The sequence below is a fragment of the Heptranchias perlo genome, chromosome 16, assembly GCF_035084215.1.
Source record: "Heptranchias perlo isolate sHepPer1 chromosome 16, sHepPer1.hap1, whole genome shotgun sequence".
Taxonomy (NCBI): Eukaryota; Metazoa; Chordata; class Chondrichthyes; order Hexanchiformes; family Hexanchidae; genus Heptranchias; species Heptranchias perlo.
Window position 1 is genome coordinate 17,858,496 of NC_090340.1, and position 19,097 is coordinate 17,877,592.

Genomic DNA, 19,097 nt, shown 5'->3' on the forward strand with positions numbered 1-19,097 from the left:
GGCCAATCGGCCCCTCGAGCCTGCTCCGCCATTCAATAAGATCATGGCTGATCTGATCCTAACCTCAAATCTAAATTCATGTCCATTTTCCTGCCCGCTCCCCGTAACCCCTAATTCCCTTTACTTCTAGGAAACTGTCTATTTCTGTTTTAAATTTATTCAATGATGTAGCTTCCACAGCTTCCTGGGGCAGCAAATTCCACAGAGCTACTACCCTCTGAGTGAAGAAGTTTCTCCTCATCTCACTTTTGAAAGAGCAGCCCCTTATTCTAAGATTATGCCCCCTCGTTCTAGTTTCACCCATCCTTGGGAACATCCTTACCGCATCCACCCGATCAAGCCCCTTCACAATCTTATATGTTTCAATAAGATCGCCTCTCATTCTTCTGAATTCCAATGAGTCCCAATCTACTCAACCTCTCCTCATATGTCCGCCCCCTCATCCCCGGGATTAACCGAGTGAACCTTCTCTGTACTGCCTCGAGAGCAAGTATGTCTTTTCTTAAGTATGGGGTAGGGTAGGGTTGCCAACCCTCCAGGATTGCCCTGGGGTCTCCAGGATTTAATCTCCTGGACACTGCTGCGAGCAACCCGGGAGAAAAATCACAAGGGCATGAAAAAAAATTGTGTTTTTCTCAGTTGCTCTTAACACTTTCGTTTGTTAGTTATTAACACATTGGAGATGGGGAGAAAAGGCTGTTTGACTGGACAGGTCGATTGGAGGGACGTATTCCGGGAATACGTCCAACTAGGGTTGGCAACCCTCGGGTGGGGGTGGGGCAGTGGGGAAGTAGAAGGAAAACGACTGCTGTTCCTACAGAGGAATCCAAATGTCGCAGGGCCCTGGAGGACAACCGATTGTCCGGCTGGGGATCCTGGTGCCCAGCATTGCTCTGGCGGTAATGCTAGGAAATACTACATATGATGTAATTGCATCCCACTTTAAATAAGCCAGCCCATATTTGGGTTGGTCTGTTCAACGGCTGCCGTCACTTCCGGTGGGACATCCCGGAATTTTAAAGAGCTGGCACAGGCACGATGGGCCGAATGGCTGTATCTGCTATGGTGCTATGATGAATTGGCCTGCAAACAGCAAGGGAGCTGGCTGAATCCCATGCTCAGTTTTGCACCCTGATCCCAAATCCACCCAAAATTGTGTGTAATGAGAGTCGTAAATACTATCTTAAAGGACATACATTGAAGAACTTGCATTTCTGTAGCACCTTTCATGACCTCAGGAGATCCCAAAGCACTTTACAGCCAATGAAGTATTTTTGAAGTGTAGTAGCCAATTTGCGCACAGCAAGCTACGTCAAACAGCAGTGTGATAATCTGGTTTAGTGATGTGGGGGATAAAGGACATACTGACTGACAAACTTGCAGGTATAAAAGCATAAATATAAAAACAATGATTAAGTCAGTATTAGTGCACTAGCGACACTAAATGTTATCCATCTCTTGGTAACAGCTTCTCTTCAGCACTGTCAATACAGGAGCACGCCTACCCCAGATATAGCTTTGAAAAATATCACTTCTCTTGAATATTCATGGAGGTCTTTATAAACAAGATTTGAACCCCTCAATCAGCCAGCAGCCTGTAATACATCCCCAGGTATCTGAACCCCTCAATTACATTCCAGTCTGTAACTCGCTTCCAGGTAGCCATTCTATATATAAACCATTGAACTCCTTAACCAGATTCCAGCCTGTAACTCACTCTGGGTGTCTGTATAATCTCCATGGGCTTGCTGCTGGTAGTGGTTTGATACTTCTTTGTGTGAATGGTTAGTCCACTTTGTTTTCATGCCCCACGACAAGGTACTAAAGACTATTTGAATAGGTTTTTATATCAATGGGAGGGAAGGAGTAGGAAGAGGCCCCACCAGCTCAGTGTAACACTCAACACCTTTTTAACCTGCCTCCAGCATCAGTGTCAAGCCTGTATTCCTGTACATCCCATTCAATTAAGGCTTTGTATTGTGTACTTTCCTGATTTAGGAATCCATGCAGCCCGCTGAACTAGGAAAATGTACACTACACTGAATTACAAACCTGTACATCCTGCTGGATTAGGACTATGTACACTACACTGAATTACAAACCCGTACATCATGTTGGATTAGGACTATGTACACTACACTGAATTACATACCTGTACATCCTGTGGATTAGGACTATGTACACTACACTGAATTACAAACCTGTACATCATGTTGGATTAGGACTATGTACACTACACTGAATTACAAACCCGTACATCATGTTGGATTAGGACTATGTACACTACACTGAATTACATACCTGTACATCCTGCTGGATTAGGACTATGTACACTACACTGAATTACAAACCCGTACATCATGTTGGATTAGGACTATGTACACTACACTGAATTACATACCTGTACATCCTGTGGATTAGGACTATGTACACTACACTGAATTACAAACCTGTACATCATGTTGGATTAGGACTATGTACACTACACTGAATTACAAACCCGTACATCATGTTGGATTAGGACTATGTACACTACACTGAATTACATACCTGTACATCCTGTGGATTAGGACTATGTACACTACACTGAATTACAAACCTGTACATCCTATGGTTTAGGACTAAGTACACTACACTGAATTACAAACCTCGTGCACATCATGCTGGATTAGGAATCTGTGCATTGCATTGAATTACATACCTGTAAACTCTATTGGATTAGGAATTTGTACACCACACTGAATTACAAATCTGTATTTCCTGCTGAACTAGGAATATGTACACGGAACGGGTGCAGGACATTCTACAAGGGGAAATGAAGCAGCCAGAAGTCGTTGTCCATGTTGGAACTAATAACATAGGTAGGAAATGGGTTGAAGTCCTACAGGCAGAGTTTCAGGAGCTAGGAAAAAGATTAAAGAACAGGACCTCAAAGTTGGTAATCTCTGGATTACTCCCAGTGCCACGTTCTAGTGAGTACAGAAACAAGAGGAGAATGCAGGTGAGTACATGGCTGGAGAAGTAGTGCAGGAGGGAGGGCTTCAGATTCCTGGGGCATTGGGACCAGTTCTGTTCAAGCGGGACAGGTTGCACCTGAACAGGGCTGGGACCGATGTCCTCACGAGAAGGTTAACTAGTGATGTGGGGGAGGATTTAAACTAATTTGGCGGGTGGGGGGGTGGGCACCAGGACGCAACAGCAGAGAGGAGAGACAAGGTGCATAGAAAACTAGGAAGGACAAACAGCAACAGAAAAAAGAATAGTGTAAAAAGAGCAGGAATTAGATGGAGGAAAAAAGCAAAGCAGACTAGCATAGTGTGGGAATGCATGTGTGTTAAGGCGAGGAGTGTTACAAATAGGGTTGAGGAGCTACAGGCGCAAGTTGCCACATGGTGTTATGATATTGTGGCTATAATGGAGACCTGGCTCAAACATGGGCAGGAATGGGTACTAAACGTGCCTGGCTACAATGTATTCAGGAGGGATAAGGAAGGAAAAAAGGCAGGGGGCGGCGGGGTGGAGGTGGCAGCACTGATCAAGTATAATATTACAGATCTACAGAGGGACGTTATACTGGAGAGTTCAAAGACTGAATCTATTTGGTTAGAGTTAAGGAACAGAAAAGGAGCTGTTACATTGCTGGGTGTTTACTGTAAATGCCCAGATAGTGAGAAGGAGATAGAGGAGCAAATCTGTAGGCAAATTTCAGAGAAATTAAGAAATAATAGAGCAGTAATAGTAGGGGACTTCAATTACCCTAATATAAATTGGGGAAAAAACAGAGTAAAGGGTGAAGAATTCCTAAAATGTGATATCAAGACTTTGGAGAGGGTAAGGAGGAGATTTACCAGGATGATACCAGGGAGGAGGGACTTCAATTATTGGAGAGATTGGAGAAGCTGGGATTGTTCTCCTTAGAGCAGAGAAGCTTAAAGGGAGACGAAATAGAGATATTCAAAATTCTATGGGGTTTTGATAGAGCAAGTAGGGAGAAATTGTTTCCTCTGGCAAGTGGATTAGTAACCAGAGGTTATAAATTTAAAATAATTGGCAAAAGAACTAGAGGGGAAATGAGCAGAAATGTTTTCACACAGAGGGTTATTAAGATCTGGAACACACTACCTGAAAGGATGGTGGAATCAAATTCCATAGGAACTTTCAAAAGGCAATTGGACATGTACTTGAAGAGGACTAATTTGCAGCATTATGGGGGAAAAGCTGGGGTTTGGGACTAAATTGGACAGCTCTTTCAAAGAGCTGGCGCAGGCACAATGGGCCAAATGGCCTCCTTCTGTGCTGTTAGGTTCTATGACTACAGTGAATTACAAACCTGTACATCCTGCTGGATTAGGAATATGTACACTATAATGAATTTCAAACCTGTGTATCCTGCTGAAATAAGAATATGCACACTTCACTGAATTACAAACTTGTACACCCTGCTGGATCAGAATATGTGCACCGATGAATTAGGAATCTGTACACCCATTGAATTGGGAATCTGTACACCTGATGAATTAGGAATCTGCACACCTGATGAATTAGGAATCTGTACACTTGATGAATTAGGAATCTGTACACTTGATGAATTAGGAATCTGTATTCTCCTTGAATTAGGAATCTGTACACTCTGCTAAATTAGGAATCAGCACACCCATTGAATTAGGAATCTGTACACCTGATGAATTAAGAATCTGTACATCCATTGGATTAGGAATCTGATCACCCATTGCATTTTAATCTGTACACCTGATGAATTAGGAATCTGTATACCCATTGAATTAGGAATCTCTACATCCAATGAATTAGGAATATGTACACCCATTAAATTAGGAATCTGTACACCTGATGAATTAGGAATATGTACATCCATTGGATTAGGAATCTGTACATCCAATGAATTAGAAATCTGTACACCTTTTGAATTAGGAATCAGTACACCCATTGAATTAGGAATCTGTACACTCGATGAATTAGGAATCTGTACATCCATTGAATTAGGAATCTGTAAATCCTGTTGAATTAAGAATCTGTGCTCATTGAATTAGAAATCTGTACTCCAATGAATTAGGAATTGTGAAATCCTATTATTAGGAAACACTTCATCCCTTTATCAGCAGTTGCTGATAATCAGCATGTAAGTGCATTGTTTGTTCTGGGATGTGCGGCATGCTGTGATTGACTCAATCAAGCCCTGCAGCCATTAATGTTACAACACCACAATATTGGGTCTCTCAGCTGCCAGATTCTGTCATGCCCCTTGCTGGAGTTACTTTGTGCCTGACCAGACGATATGGAAGCTCTGTGATGAATATTTCAGTCACCTCTGGTTGCCCGGACCATGGGCAGAACACCTCTCCCTTCGAACCTTGCTCATTAGTGGGTGAGTTTTATTTGGTTGAAAGAACCTCGTGAGTTGGAAAGAAGCTTATCATCCCGCTGAGCTGCTATCCTTTAGTGATTGAAGCAGATGATGCTGCTGGCATCCCGACCTGGCTCAGGAACTACTGCATAATCCCCTCCTGCCAATTGTTTGCATCTGTCACTATCACACAGCACGATCAACTCGTCTGCGCTGCACAGGGGCACGAGGGGAGTGCCATCACTCGAGTTATTTCAGGGATCCGGCCTTAAAAGTATAATCGCAAATGTCACACGTGTCAGATAGTGTTTGTGTCAAAAGCACTTCAATCAATGAAAGAGCATGTGATGAGAGTGCAGGCTGGTGTGGAACATGTTTGGTAACTCCAGGTTGTCACTCACTCAAACATGCACTACAGTCTCGCCATACTGAGTGAGAGAGGGTATTGCATGACATCCACAGCATAGTGGGCCTCTCTGAACCACAGCTAACAGGAAGATTTGAGGAGTGATAACTGAATACCTGAAGGGCTCTGGCTGTTCAGTTTACATTCCTGTGCCCATCTCAAATGGTCATCCATTTTCCTCTTCATTCAGCTGGTGTAGAGCAGGCCAAGAAGGCACTTCTACTCCACAACCAGGTGATAGGCTAGCCACACGAATATTCTGTGTGGAGTCCCTGTCATTTTTATTACCTTTTGTTTTCAGTACACAGACGCGTCTCTCTCTCTCTCACACAATTAGTTATAGAAGTCAGCCGGATGTGGTTAAAGTAGAGCCACATGGCTGTTTAACCTTTTCTTGGGAAACCAAGGGAAATGAAAATCAGAAGAGATGTATAACAGGTGGCTGAATTGATATCGCCCATTTTACACTATCATCCAAAGTCAAAATTACCTCGTGTTTGTGTGTGCACAGTGTATTCAATCCCTCTGATGGCAGTGTAAATGGTGACTCTGTGTGCACAGTGTATTCAATCCCTCTGATGGCAGTGTAAATGGTGACTCTGTGTGCACAGTGTATTCAATCCCTCTGATGTCAGTGTAAATGGTGACTCTGTGTGCAGTGTGTCCAGTCCCACAACCTTGTTTAGCTCCGGCTAAAGGAATGCCATCATCTAGAAAACAAGGTTCATTATAGGGCCTCCTCTGCTGTAAGTACTAAAATCTCAGGGTAAAGAGTGATGAGCTTCAGTAGGCTTTCCTGGTCCTCTGTTGTTCTTATTCAAACTAGTAGGGTAGGATGAATTAAATAGTGAAAAGTTAATTTAGAACAGCTGTATCAGGGAGAACTTCTTAACTAAAAAGGTAGTAACATTTTAAAATACCTACGAGGCTGGCTAGTGGAGAGATTTAAAATGCAGTTGGATGCTAGGCTGGGAGAGTTAGGATATTAGGGGCTTGAGCTCGGTGGGCTAGATGGTCTTTCTCTTCTTTGACTGTCCCTATGAGCATATAATTTTAATATTGAATCATAGAATCTTACAGCACAGAAGGCCATTCGGTCCATCGTGCCTGTGCCGGCTCTTTGAAAAAGCGATCCAATTGGTCGCACTCCCTCGCTCTTTCTCTGTAGCCTTGCAAATTTCTCCTTTTCAATTATTTATCCAATTCCCTTTTGAAAATCACTATTGAATCTGCTTCCACCACCCCTTCAGGCAGTGCATTCCAAATCATAACAACTCGCTGCGTAAAAAAATTCTCCTCATCTCTCCCTTGGTTCTTTTGCCAGTTATCTTAAATCTGTGTCCTCTGGTTACCAGCCCTTCTGCCAGTGGACACAGTTTCTCTATTCTATCAAAGCCCTTCATAATCTTGAACATCTCTATCAAATCGCCTCTTGGCCTTCTCTGTTCTAAGGAGAACAATCCCAACTTCTCCAGTCTCTCCACATAACTCAAGTCCCTCATCCCTGGTAACATTCTGGTAAATCTCCTCTCCAAGGTTCTGACATCCTTCCTAAAGGGTGGTGCCCAGAATTGGACATAATACTCCAGCTGAGGCCTAACCAGTGATTTATAAAGGATTAGCATAACTTCCTTGCCTGGTGACTGCAAATGATGGCGCGCTCCATGGGATGGTCCCGTTACACCAAGGTTGAACTGAGGAGACATGCCCTCCACCTGAAACAGGAAATTTTGAAGCTTTGCCATTTGGAATCTCGCCATGTTCCCTTTCCAGTCGTGCGGAAGATACTCCTTCAAAAAGCATTAATATAGTTGGTAAGGGGTTGGGAGATTATAAGGATAGATAAAGATCGAGATGATTGAATATGCCATGGCATGGGATGGTCCCTGAGCCAGGAATAATGTTGTCTGGAGGGCAGTAGGCCAGGGATGAAAAGTGGAAAAGGGAGGGCAGATGAATATACTGGGGTTTCACTTAATAATTTTTGGGGATCAGGAAGTATTTATACAGAACTTTCCCTCAGGCGATCAAATAGGATGGGTAGAGTCTGTGATAGGATAGAATACCTGATTGTGGACAGGGTGGGTTTAATAGGCTGGGTGGATGTTCCTTGATTCATGCTTTCTTAATGTTATCTTCTTTTCAAGAAAGAGAAGGGAATTGTGTGAGGCTCCATGTTACTGGGTAGATCTCCCAGAGGATCCAGTAATGTGGAGGCACCATGTTACTGGGCAGATCTCCGAGAGGATCCTGAAATGTGGAGGCTCCATGTTCGTGGGCAGATCTCCCAGATGATCCAGTAATGTGGAGGCACCATGTTATTGGGCAGATCTCCCACAGGATCCAGTAATGGGGAGGCTCCATGTTATTGGGCAGATCTCCCAGAGGATCCAGTAATGTGGAGGCACCATGTTATTGGGCAGATCTCCCACAGGATCCAGTAATGTGGAGGCACCATGTTATTGGGCAGATCTCCCACAGGATGCAGTAATGGGGAGGCTCCATGTTACTGGGCAGATCTCCCACAGGATCCAGTAATGGGGAGGCTCCATGTTACTGGGCAGATCTCCCAGAGGATCCAGTAATGGGGAGGCTCCATGTTATTGGGCAGATCTCCCACAGGATCCAGTAATGTGGAGGCACCATGTTATTGGGCAGATCTCCCACAGGATCCAGTAATGGGGAGGCTCCATGTTATTGGGCAGATCTCCCACAGGATCCAGTAATGGGGAGGCTCCATGTTATTGGGCAGATCTCCCACAGGATCCAGTAATGGGGAGGCTCCATGTTATTGGGCAGATCTCCCACAGGATCCAGTAATGTGGAGGCACCATGTTATTGGGCAGACCTCCCACAGGATCCAGTAATGGGGAGGCTCCATGTTACTGGGCAGATCTCCCAGAGGATCAAGTAATGGGGAGGCTCCATGTTACTGGCTACAAAATACATATTGAGCCCACAGCAGATTTGATCATTTGGTGTTTTGCTAAACGCAGTGTAGAATCGATAGTTTGCTTTTAAATTGCACATAATCAAGTGTTAAACAAGTTTGGTGTGTGGCTGGCAGCTGACAGGCTCTTGTAGATATAGTAGCTGATTATCTTTGAATAGTGAAGGAAAGAAAAGGCAGACAAGCTGTGCGATTAGAGCTTGTTCCATCCAAAGAAAAATACACAAAGGAAGGAAAGGTCATCCCAGCGGGAACAGATTATCCTAGATCTTGACAAGCAGCCTGTGCTGAATCCTATCCTCCACTCGCTGACCAGCCCCCCCCCCCCCTTTATCTCTTACATTCTCATCCTCACATTTACACAGACAGAACATGGCTGTCCTGAATTATCACTCACGCTTCCTTAGCGATCCTAAAGAATTGACCTTGCACCGTGCCTCCTCTCTTCTTATCCTATCAGATGGGTTCTATTGTGTGCGGAGCCCTTGCCTTCATTTAAAACCAGCGCTGGTTATTTTACATTTTCTCTGGGGCACTCAAGTAACTGTTACATATCTGCTAAAGAACCTTTCAACCCTGCCCCTCCACCCACCCACCTCCCATCTCTGCTGTCGTAGATCCTTCACTCCGCCTCAGGCTGACATTGCCTGGGTGCCTAGGAGCACCTGAATCGCAACTCAGCTCTGCGCTTCCAATGCACCACTGACAGGGCAGAGGAGCTAGCACCTGCTTCCTACAGAGCATTTAATTGGTTATGCAAGGGATCAGTGTTATAGACGTTGATTATCCTGGGCCGTTCCCCCTCCAGGGGGTCACTGGATCATGATCTCTGGTCAATTTTCCCCTCCCTAACCTAAGGGCACTGAGCCCAATTGTACTTGGACTTCCTCAAGAAAGAAAACTTTAGCTCCTTTCACGACCACAGGATGTCCCAAAGCACTTTATAGTATAGTCACTGTTGTAATGTAGGAAACGCAACAGGTCCCACAAACAATGAGATAATGTGCCTTAGTGACATTGGTTGAGGGATAAATATTGGCCAGGACACCGGAGAGAACTCCCCTGCTCTTCTTTGAATGGTGCCATGGGATCTTTTACATCCACCTGAGAGGACAGACGGGGCCTCGGTTTAACAACTCATCTGAAAGACGGCACCTCCAACAGTGCAGCACTCCCTCCATACTGCACTGGTGTGTCAGCCTAGATTTTGTGTTCACTCTAGAGACTTGAACCTACAACCTTTTGACTCAGAGACAAGGGTGCTACCATTGAGCTGAGGCTGACACCACGGCCTACTGCCCCAACTGAGATCAGATAACTCAACACATACCCAGGATCAAACTTGGGACCTCCCTGTTCTGTATGGTTCAGCTATTCACTGCCTTAATCAGCTGAGCCATCGAAGAGGTTTTCCTGCTGACTAAACTTGTGTTGACCCACTGGGAGCTGTACAATGGCAGAGCTCACTGAGGTTAAACGTTTTCAGTTAATGTGAATTCTGTTGCAGTGACTTCCTTTGAACAGCACATGTGGGTTTGAAGGCAGCAAAGCAAAAAGGATTTCTACATTTCTATTTCAACTGAAATCGCTGGTAAAATTGTTTCATAAGAGCAGATGATGCTTCCTTTTATACCCTGTTAACAGGGCAAGTGACTTGTTAACAGTCAGAAACCAGCATGGTCACTGCCTCTGGGATTCTTTATGCAAAATTGCTGTACTTGCCAGCAAGTCTCACTACACACAGTGAGCAGAAGTTAGTGGGATTTGTCGCTGAATTATATGCCTTATCCACCAGTATCACATTTATATTCCAAGGGCTGTACAGTCAATGTGTGTGTAAGGGAGGAGTCAGTGTGTGTGTATACAATAGGGGTAAGTTTGTACACAGGAGGGCTCAGTATGTGTACAAGAGTAGTCAGTGTGTGTACAAAAGGGGTAAGTTTGTACACACGAGGGCTCAGTTGTGTACAGGAGGGGTTGTTTGATAATTCCTTCCTTAACCTTTTAACAGATTCAAAAAGTGAGAGACAGTAATATGTCTGACAATTAACTTCATTTATTATTTTTTCAAAACATTCATCTTAAAACTTCATGCAGCACAGTACACATTAGCCTTGTGTCTAAAACTTACATGTAGAGGACATGGCGGGAATCATGAGCGTGGCTTATCCAAGCCTGTTCGCGCTACCTTGTCTTGAAGGTAGCCAAAAGTTCCTACTGGGTGAAATATTGTATCTCTTTTTATACTATTTTCTTTCGTAGAATCATAGAATTTCAGAAAGGTTACAGCACGGAAGGAGGCCATTCGGCCCATCGAGTCCGCGCCAGCTCTATGCAAGAGCAATCCAGCTAGTTCCACTCCCCTGCCCTTTCCCCATAGCCCTGCAATATTTTTCCTTTCAAGTACTTATCCAGTTCCCTTTTGAAGGCCATGATTGAATCTGCCTCCACCACCCTCTCGGGCAGTGCGTTCCAGATCCTCGCTGTGTAAAAAAGTTTTTCCACATGTCACCTTTGGTTCTTTTGCCAATCACCTTAAACCTATGTCCTGATTCTTGACCCTTCCGCCAATGGGAACAGTTTCTCTCTATCTACTCTGTTTAGACCCTTCATGATTTTGAATACCTCTATCAAATCTCCTTCAACTATCTCTGTTCTAAGGAGAACAACCCCAGCTTCTCCAGTCTATCCATGTAACTGAAGTCCCTCATCGCTGGAATCATTCTGGTAAAATCTCTTCTGCACCCTCTCTAAGGCTTTCACATCTTTCCTGAAGTGCAGTGCCCAGCACTGGACACAATACTCCAATTGTGGCCGACCCAGTGTTTTATAAAGGTTCATCATGACTTCCATACTTTTGTAATCAATGCCTCTATTTATAAAGCCCAGGATCCCGTATGCTTTTTTAACCACTTTCTCAACATGCCCTGCCACCTTCAATGATTTGTGCACATATACCCCCAGATCTCTCTGTTCCTGTACCCCTTTTAGAATTGTGCCCTTTAGTTTATATTGCCCCTCTTCATTCTTCCTACCGAAGTGTATCACTTCGCATTTTTCTGCGATAAATTTCATCTGCCACGTGTCCGCCCATGCCACCAGCCTGTCTATATCCTCTTGAAGTCTATCACTATCCTCCTCACTGTTTACTACCCTTCCAAGTTTTGTGTCATCTCCAAATTTGGAAATTGTGCCCTGTACACCCAAGTCCAAGTTATTAATATATATCAAGAAAAGCAGTGGTCCCAGCACCGACCCCTGGGGAATACCACTGTACAGCTCCCTCTTGCCCGAAAAACAATCGTTCACCACTACTCTCTGTTTGCTGTCCCTTAGCCAATTCTGTATCCATGTTGCTACTGTTCCCTTTATTCCATGGGCCGCAATCTTGATGATAAGTCTACCATGCGGCACTTTATCAAACGCCTTTTGAAAGTCCAACACCACATCAACTGCATTGCCCTCATCTACCCTCTCTGTTACCTCATCAAAAAACTCTATCAAGTTAGTTAAACATGATTTGCCTTTAACAAATCCATGCTGGCTTTCCCTAATCAATCCATCCTCGTCCAAGCGACTGTTAATTCTGTCCCGGATTATCATTTCTAAAAGTTTCCCCACCACCAAGGTTAAACTGACTGGCCTATAGTTGCTGGGTTTACCCTTGCACCCTTTTTAAAACAAGGGTGTAACATTTGCAATTCTCCAGTCCACTGGCACCACCCCCGTATCTAAGGATGTTTGGAAGATTATGGCCAGTACCTCTGCAATTTCCACGTTTACCTCCCTCAGCAACCTAGAATGCATCCCATCTGGATCGGGTGACTTATCTACTTTAAGTACAGATAGCCTTTCAATACCTCTTTATCAATTTTTAGCCCATCCAGTATCTCAACTATATCTTCCTTTACCGAGACTCTGGCAGCACCTTCTTCCTTGGTAAAGACAGATGCAAAGTACTCATTTAGAACCTCGGCCATCCCTTCTGCCTCCATGAGTAGATCTCCTTTACAGTCCTTAATCGGCCCCACCCCTCCTCTTACTACCTGTTTACTGTTGTAAACAATTTTACAACACCAAGTTATAGTCCAGCAATTTTATTTTAAATTCACAAGCTTTCGGAGGCTTCCTCCTTCGTCAGGTAAATGTTCAGGAGCCTGAACATTTACCTGACGAAGGAGGAAGCCTCCGAAAGCTTGTGAATTTAAAATAAAATTGCTGGACTATAACTTGGTGTTGTAAAATTGTTTACAATTGTCAACCCCAGTCCATCACCGGCATCTCCACATCATACCTGTTTACTGTTTACATGCCTGTAGAAGACTTTTGGATTCCCTTTTATGTTGGCCGCCAGTCTATTCTCATACTCTCTCTTTGCCCCTCTTATTTCCTTTTTCACTTCCCCTCTGAACTTTCTATATTCTGCCTGGTTCTCACTCATGTTATCAACCTGACATCTGTCATACGCCCCTTTTTTCCGTTTCATCTTACTTACTATCTCTTTTGTCATCCTGGGAGCTCTGGCTTTAGTTGCCCTACCTTTCTGCCTCATGGGCATTTGCCTAGATTGTACCTGTACCATCTCCTCTTTAAAGGCAGTCCACTGTTCAATTATAGTTTTGCCTGCCAATCTTTGATTCCAATTTACCCGGGCCAGATCTGTTCTCGTCTCATTGAAATTGGTCCTCCTCCAATTGAGTACTTTTACTTTAGAGTGGTCCATGTCCTTTTCCATAGCTAGTCTAAACCTTATGATACTATGATTGCTGCTCCCCAAATGCTCCCCCACTGACACTTGCTCCACTTGGCCCGCCTCATTCCCTAGAACCAAGTCCAGCAATGCCTCCTTCCTCGTTGGGCCAGAAACATACTGGTTAGTACGTTCTTGCTGGTTCTTGCTGGACTCAACTCTACTGGTTGTTTTATGACCCCTAGAAAATTGAACAGATTGCTGGACAATGATGGGGAGGCCTTATGTCCTGTCACATAGTACCTTTGCTTCCTATCATTGCTCTTCTCGAACTATTGCTTTTGTTGTACAAGCCGTTGATATCTTATCTCTTGCAATCTATATAGTAAAAGGAACCTGTTCTTTTATTTATACTGCTGTAATTTCCTTCTTTTACACTCCCCCCGCTGTGATAAAAAAAACTGTTTTTCAAAAGCCTGTCGTTTAACCTAACAATTATATCATTAATGCCAACTATCTTATTTATTTAATAATCTATATGTGCCCGTCCTTACAGTGCAATGTCTTTGACCCTGTAATTCATCCTTCTCCAATGTTATCAGTGACATTGTGGGGAAAAGATAGGATTTGCGAGCACACAGTTTAAAACAACTCTGCCTACATTAGCTATTCTGTCTTTGTTCTGTATTAGAATAATGTAAAAACATATCTATTTTTGTAGTCAGTGGATGTACAGGAGGGGTCAATGGATGTATGATGGTCAGTTTGTGTACAGAAGTCTGTTTGGGTACAGGAGGGCTCTATTTGTGTACAGGATAAGTCAATGAGATATGTATATTTTTTACATGCCTATCTTGTAATGTTGCTTTGAATTTGAATTAATTGAGTGCTGATTTTGAAGATTTGCTATAATATATTGAGTATTCTGGTTTTTCTCAAATTCAATCATATGCTGTCACGTAAATTTAAAGTGTAATTATTATTTATTGGCCATCCAGGAAGCAGTTTGTGCTGCTCTAATTGCTGTGGTGCCTGCTTCCCATCACAGCCACTTAGCACCAAAAATAGAGACATTCAATTATGATGTGGAGATGCCGGTGATGGACTGGGGTTGACAATTGTAAACAATTTTACAACACCAAGTTATAGTCCAGCAATTTTATTTTAAATTCACAAGCTTTCGGAGATTTTCTCCTTCCTCAGGCAAATGTTTCAAGATCTTGAAACATTTGCCTGAGGAAGGAGAAAATCTCCGAAAGCTTGTGAATTTAAAATAAAATTGCTGGACTATAACTTGGTGTTGTAAAATTGTTTACAACATTCAATTATGACAGACAACTGGTTTATACATCATTATACAATAAGAAAACAAAGAATTTGGAAAAAAATGGATAATCGACCCAAAATTATGAGGGTTATCAAAGAGAGGCAGGTACCAATAACAAGTGGAGGAGACAGACATCACCGAGTGAGGAAACAGACATCACCGAGTGAGGAAACAGACATCACCGAGTGAGGAAACAGACATCACCGAGTGAGGAGACGGACATCACCGAGTGAGGAAACAGACATTCATCGAGTGAGGAAACAGACATCACCGAGTGAGGAGACGGACATCACCGAGTGAGGAAACAGACATCACCGAGTGAGGAGACGGACATCACCGAGTGAGGAAACAGACATCACCGAGTGAGGAAACAGACATCACCGAGTGAGGAGACGGACATCACCGAGTGAGGAAACAGACATTCATTGAGTGAGGAAACAGACATCACCGAGTGAGGAGACGGACATCACCGAGTGAGGAAACAGACATCACCGAGTGAGGAGACGGACATCACCGAGTGAGGAAACAGACATCACCGAGTGAGGAAACAGACATCACCGAGTGAGGAGACGGACATCACCGAGTGAGGAAACAGACATCACCGAGTGAGGAAACAGACATCACCGAGTGAGGAAACAGACATCACCGAGTGAGGAGACGGACATCACCGAGTGAGGAGACGGACATCACCGAGTGAGGAGATGGACATCATTGAGTGAGGAGACGGACATCATTGAGTGAGGAAAAAGACATCACCAAGTGAGGAAACAGACATCACCGAGTGAGGAAACAGACATCACCGAGTGAGGAGAAGGGCATCACCGAGTGAGGAGACGGACATCACCGAGTGAGGAAACAGACATCACCGAGTGAGGAGACAGACATCATTGAGTGAGGAGACGGACATCACCGAGTGAGGAGACGGACATCACCGAGTGAGGAAACAGACATCACCGAGTGAGGAGACGGACATCACCGAGTGAGGAGACGGACATCACCGAGTGAGGAGACGGACATCACCGAGTGAGGAAACGGACATCACCGAGTGAGGAAACGGACATCACCGAGTGAGGAAACGGACATCACCGAGTGAGGAAACGGACATCACCGAGTGAGGAGACGGACATCACCGAGTGAGGAAACAGACATCACCGAGTGAGGAAACAGACATCATTGAGTGAGGAGACGGACATCACCGAGTGAGGAGACGGACATCACCGAGTGAGGAAACGGACATCACCGAGTGAGGAAACAGACATCACCGAGTGAGGAAACGGACATCACTGAGTGAGGAGACAGACATCACCGAGTGAGGAGACGGACATCACTGAGTGAGGAAACGGACATCACCGAGTGAGGAAACAGACATCACCGAGTGAGGAGACGGACATCACCGAGTGAGGAAACGGACATCACCGAGTGAGGAAACAGACATCACCGAGTGAGGAGACAGACATCACCGAGTGAGGAGACGGACATCACCGAGTGAGGAAACAGACATCACCGAGTGAGGAAACAGACATCACCGAGTGAGGAGACGGACATCACCGAGTGAGGAGACGGACATCACCGAGTGAGGAAACGGACATCACCGAGTGAGGAAACAGACATCACCGAGTGAGGAAACAGACATCACCGAGTGAGGAGACGGACATCACCGAGTGAGGAGACGGACATCACCGAGTGAGAAGACGGACATCACCGAGTGAGGAGACGGACATCACCGAGTGAGGAGACGGACATCACTGAGTGAGGAGACAGACATCACCGAGTGAGGAAACGGACATCACCGAGTGAGGAAACGGACATCACCGAGTGAGGAAACGGACATCACCGAGTGAGGAAACGGACATCACCGAGTAAGGAAACGGACATCACCGAGTGAGGAGACGGACATCATTGAGTCAGGAGACGGACATCATTGAGTGAGGAAACAGACATCACCAAGTGAGGAGACGGACATCACCGAGTGAGGAGACGGACATCATTGAGTGAGGAGACGGACATCATTGAGTGAGGAAACAGACATCACCAAGTGAGGAAACGGACATCACCGAGTGAGGAGACGGACATCACCGAGTGAGGAGACGGACATCACCGAGTGAGGAGACGGACATCACCGAGTGAGGAAACGGACATCACCGAGTGAGGAGACGGACATCACCGAGTGAGGAGACGGACATCACCGAGTGAGGAAACGGACATCACCGAGTGAGGAGACGGACATCACCGAGTGAGGAGGCAGACATCATTGAGTGAGGAGACGGACATCACCGAGTGAGGAGACGGACATCACCGAGTGAGGAAACAGACATCACCGAGTGAGGAAACAGACATCACCGAGTGAGGAGACGGACATCACCGAGTGAGGAAACGGAAATCACCGAGTGAGGAGACGGACATCACCGAGTGAGGAGACAGACATCACCGAGTGAGGAAACAGACATCACCGAGTGAGGAGACGGACATCACCGAGTGAGGAGACGGACATCACCGAGTGAGGAGACGGACATCACCGAGTGAGGAAACAGACATCACTGAGTGAGGAGACGGACATCACCGAGTGAGGAAACAGACATCACCGAGTGAGGAGACGGACATCACCGAGTGAGGAAACAGACATCACCGAGTGAGGAGACGGACATCACCGAGTGAGGAGACGGACATCACCGAGTGAGGAGACGGACATCACCGAGTGAGGAGACGGACATCACCGAGTGAGGAAACAGACATCACTGAGTGAGGAGACGGACATCACCGAGTGAGGAAACAGACATCACCGAGTGAGGAAACAGACATCACCGAGTGAGGAGACGGACATCACCGAGTGAGGAAACAGACATCACCGAGTGAGGAGACGGACATCACCGAGTGAGGAAACAGACATCACCGAGTGAGGAGACGGACATCACCGAGTGAGGAGACGGACATCACCGAGTGAGGAAACAGACATCACTGAGTGAGGAGACGGACATCACCGAGTGAGGAAACAGACATCACCGAGTGAGGAGACAGACATCACCGAGTGAGGAAACAGACATCACTGAGTGAGGAGACGGACATCACTGAGTGAGGAAACAGACATCACCGAGTGAGGAAACAGACATCATTGAGTGAGGAGACGGACATCACCGAGTGAGGAGACGGACATCACCGAGTGAGGAAACAGACATCACCGAGTGAGGAGACGGACATCACCGAGTAAGGAAACAGACATCATTGAGTGAGGAGACGGACATCATCGAGTGAGGAGACGGACATCACCGAGTGAGGAGACGGACATCACCGAGTGAGGAGACAGACATCACCGAGTGAGGAAACAGACATCACTGAGTGAGGAAACGGACATCACCGAGTGAGGAAACGGACATCACCGAGTGAGGAAACGGACATCACCGAGTGAGGAAACGGACATCACCGAGTGAGGAGACGGACATCACCGAGTGAGGAAACAGACATCACCGAGTGAGGAAACGGACATCACTGAGTGAGGAGACAGACATCACCGAGTGAGGAAACGGACATCACTGAGTGAGGAGACAGACATCACCGAGTGAGGAGACGGACATCACCGAGTGAGGAAACGGACATCACCGAGTGAGGAACCAGACATCACCGAGTGAGGAAACAGACATCATTGAGTGAGGAAACGGAAATCACCGAGTGAGGAAACAGACATCACCGTGTGAGGAGACGGACATCACCGAGTGAGGAGACGGACATCATTGAGTGAGGAGACGGACATCATTGAGTGAGGAAAAAGACATCACCAAGTGAGGAAACAGACATCACCGAGTGAGGAGACAGACATCACCGAGTAAGGAAACAGACATCACCGAGTGAGGAAACAGACATCACCGAGTAAGGAAACAGACATCACCGAGTGAGGAGACGGACATCACCGAGTGAGGAAACAGACATCACCGAGTGAGGAGACGGACATCACCGAGTGAGGAAACAGACATCACCGAGTGAGGAAACAGACATCACCGAGTGAGGAGACAGACATCACCGAGTGAGGAGACAGACATCACCGAGTGAGGAGACAGACATCACCGAGTGAGGAGACGGACATCACCGAGTAAGAGGAAACAGACATCACCGAGTGAGGAAACAGACATCACCGAGTGAGGAGACAGACATCACCGAGTGAGGAAACAGACATCACCGAGTGAGGAGACAGACATCACCGAGTGAGGAAACGGACATCACCGAGTGAGGAAACGGACATCACCGAGTGAGGAAACGGACATCACCGAGTGAGGAAACGGAAATCACCGAGTGAGGAGACGGACATCACCGAGTGAGGAAACGGACATCACCGAGTGAGGAAACGGACATCACCGAGTGAGGAGACGGACA

At 45.7% G+C, this 19,097-nt stretch overlaps 1 protein-coding gene across 1 annotated transcript in view; it reads left to right on the plus strand.

The window, feature by feature from the left end:
- smpd3 (sphingomyelin phosphodiesterase 3) overlaps positions 1 to 19,097 on the plus strand; it is a 124,916-nt gene that overhangs the window by 13,565 nt on the left and 92,254 nt on the right. The gene's annotated exons all lie outside the window — the stretch shown is intronic.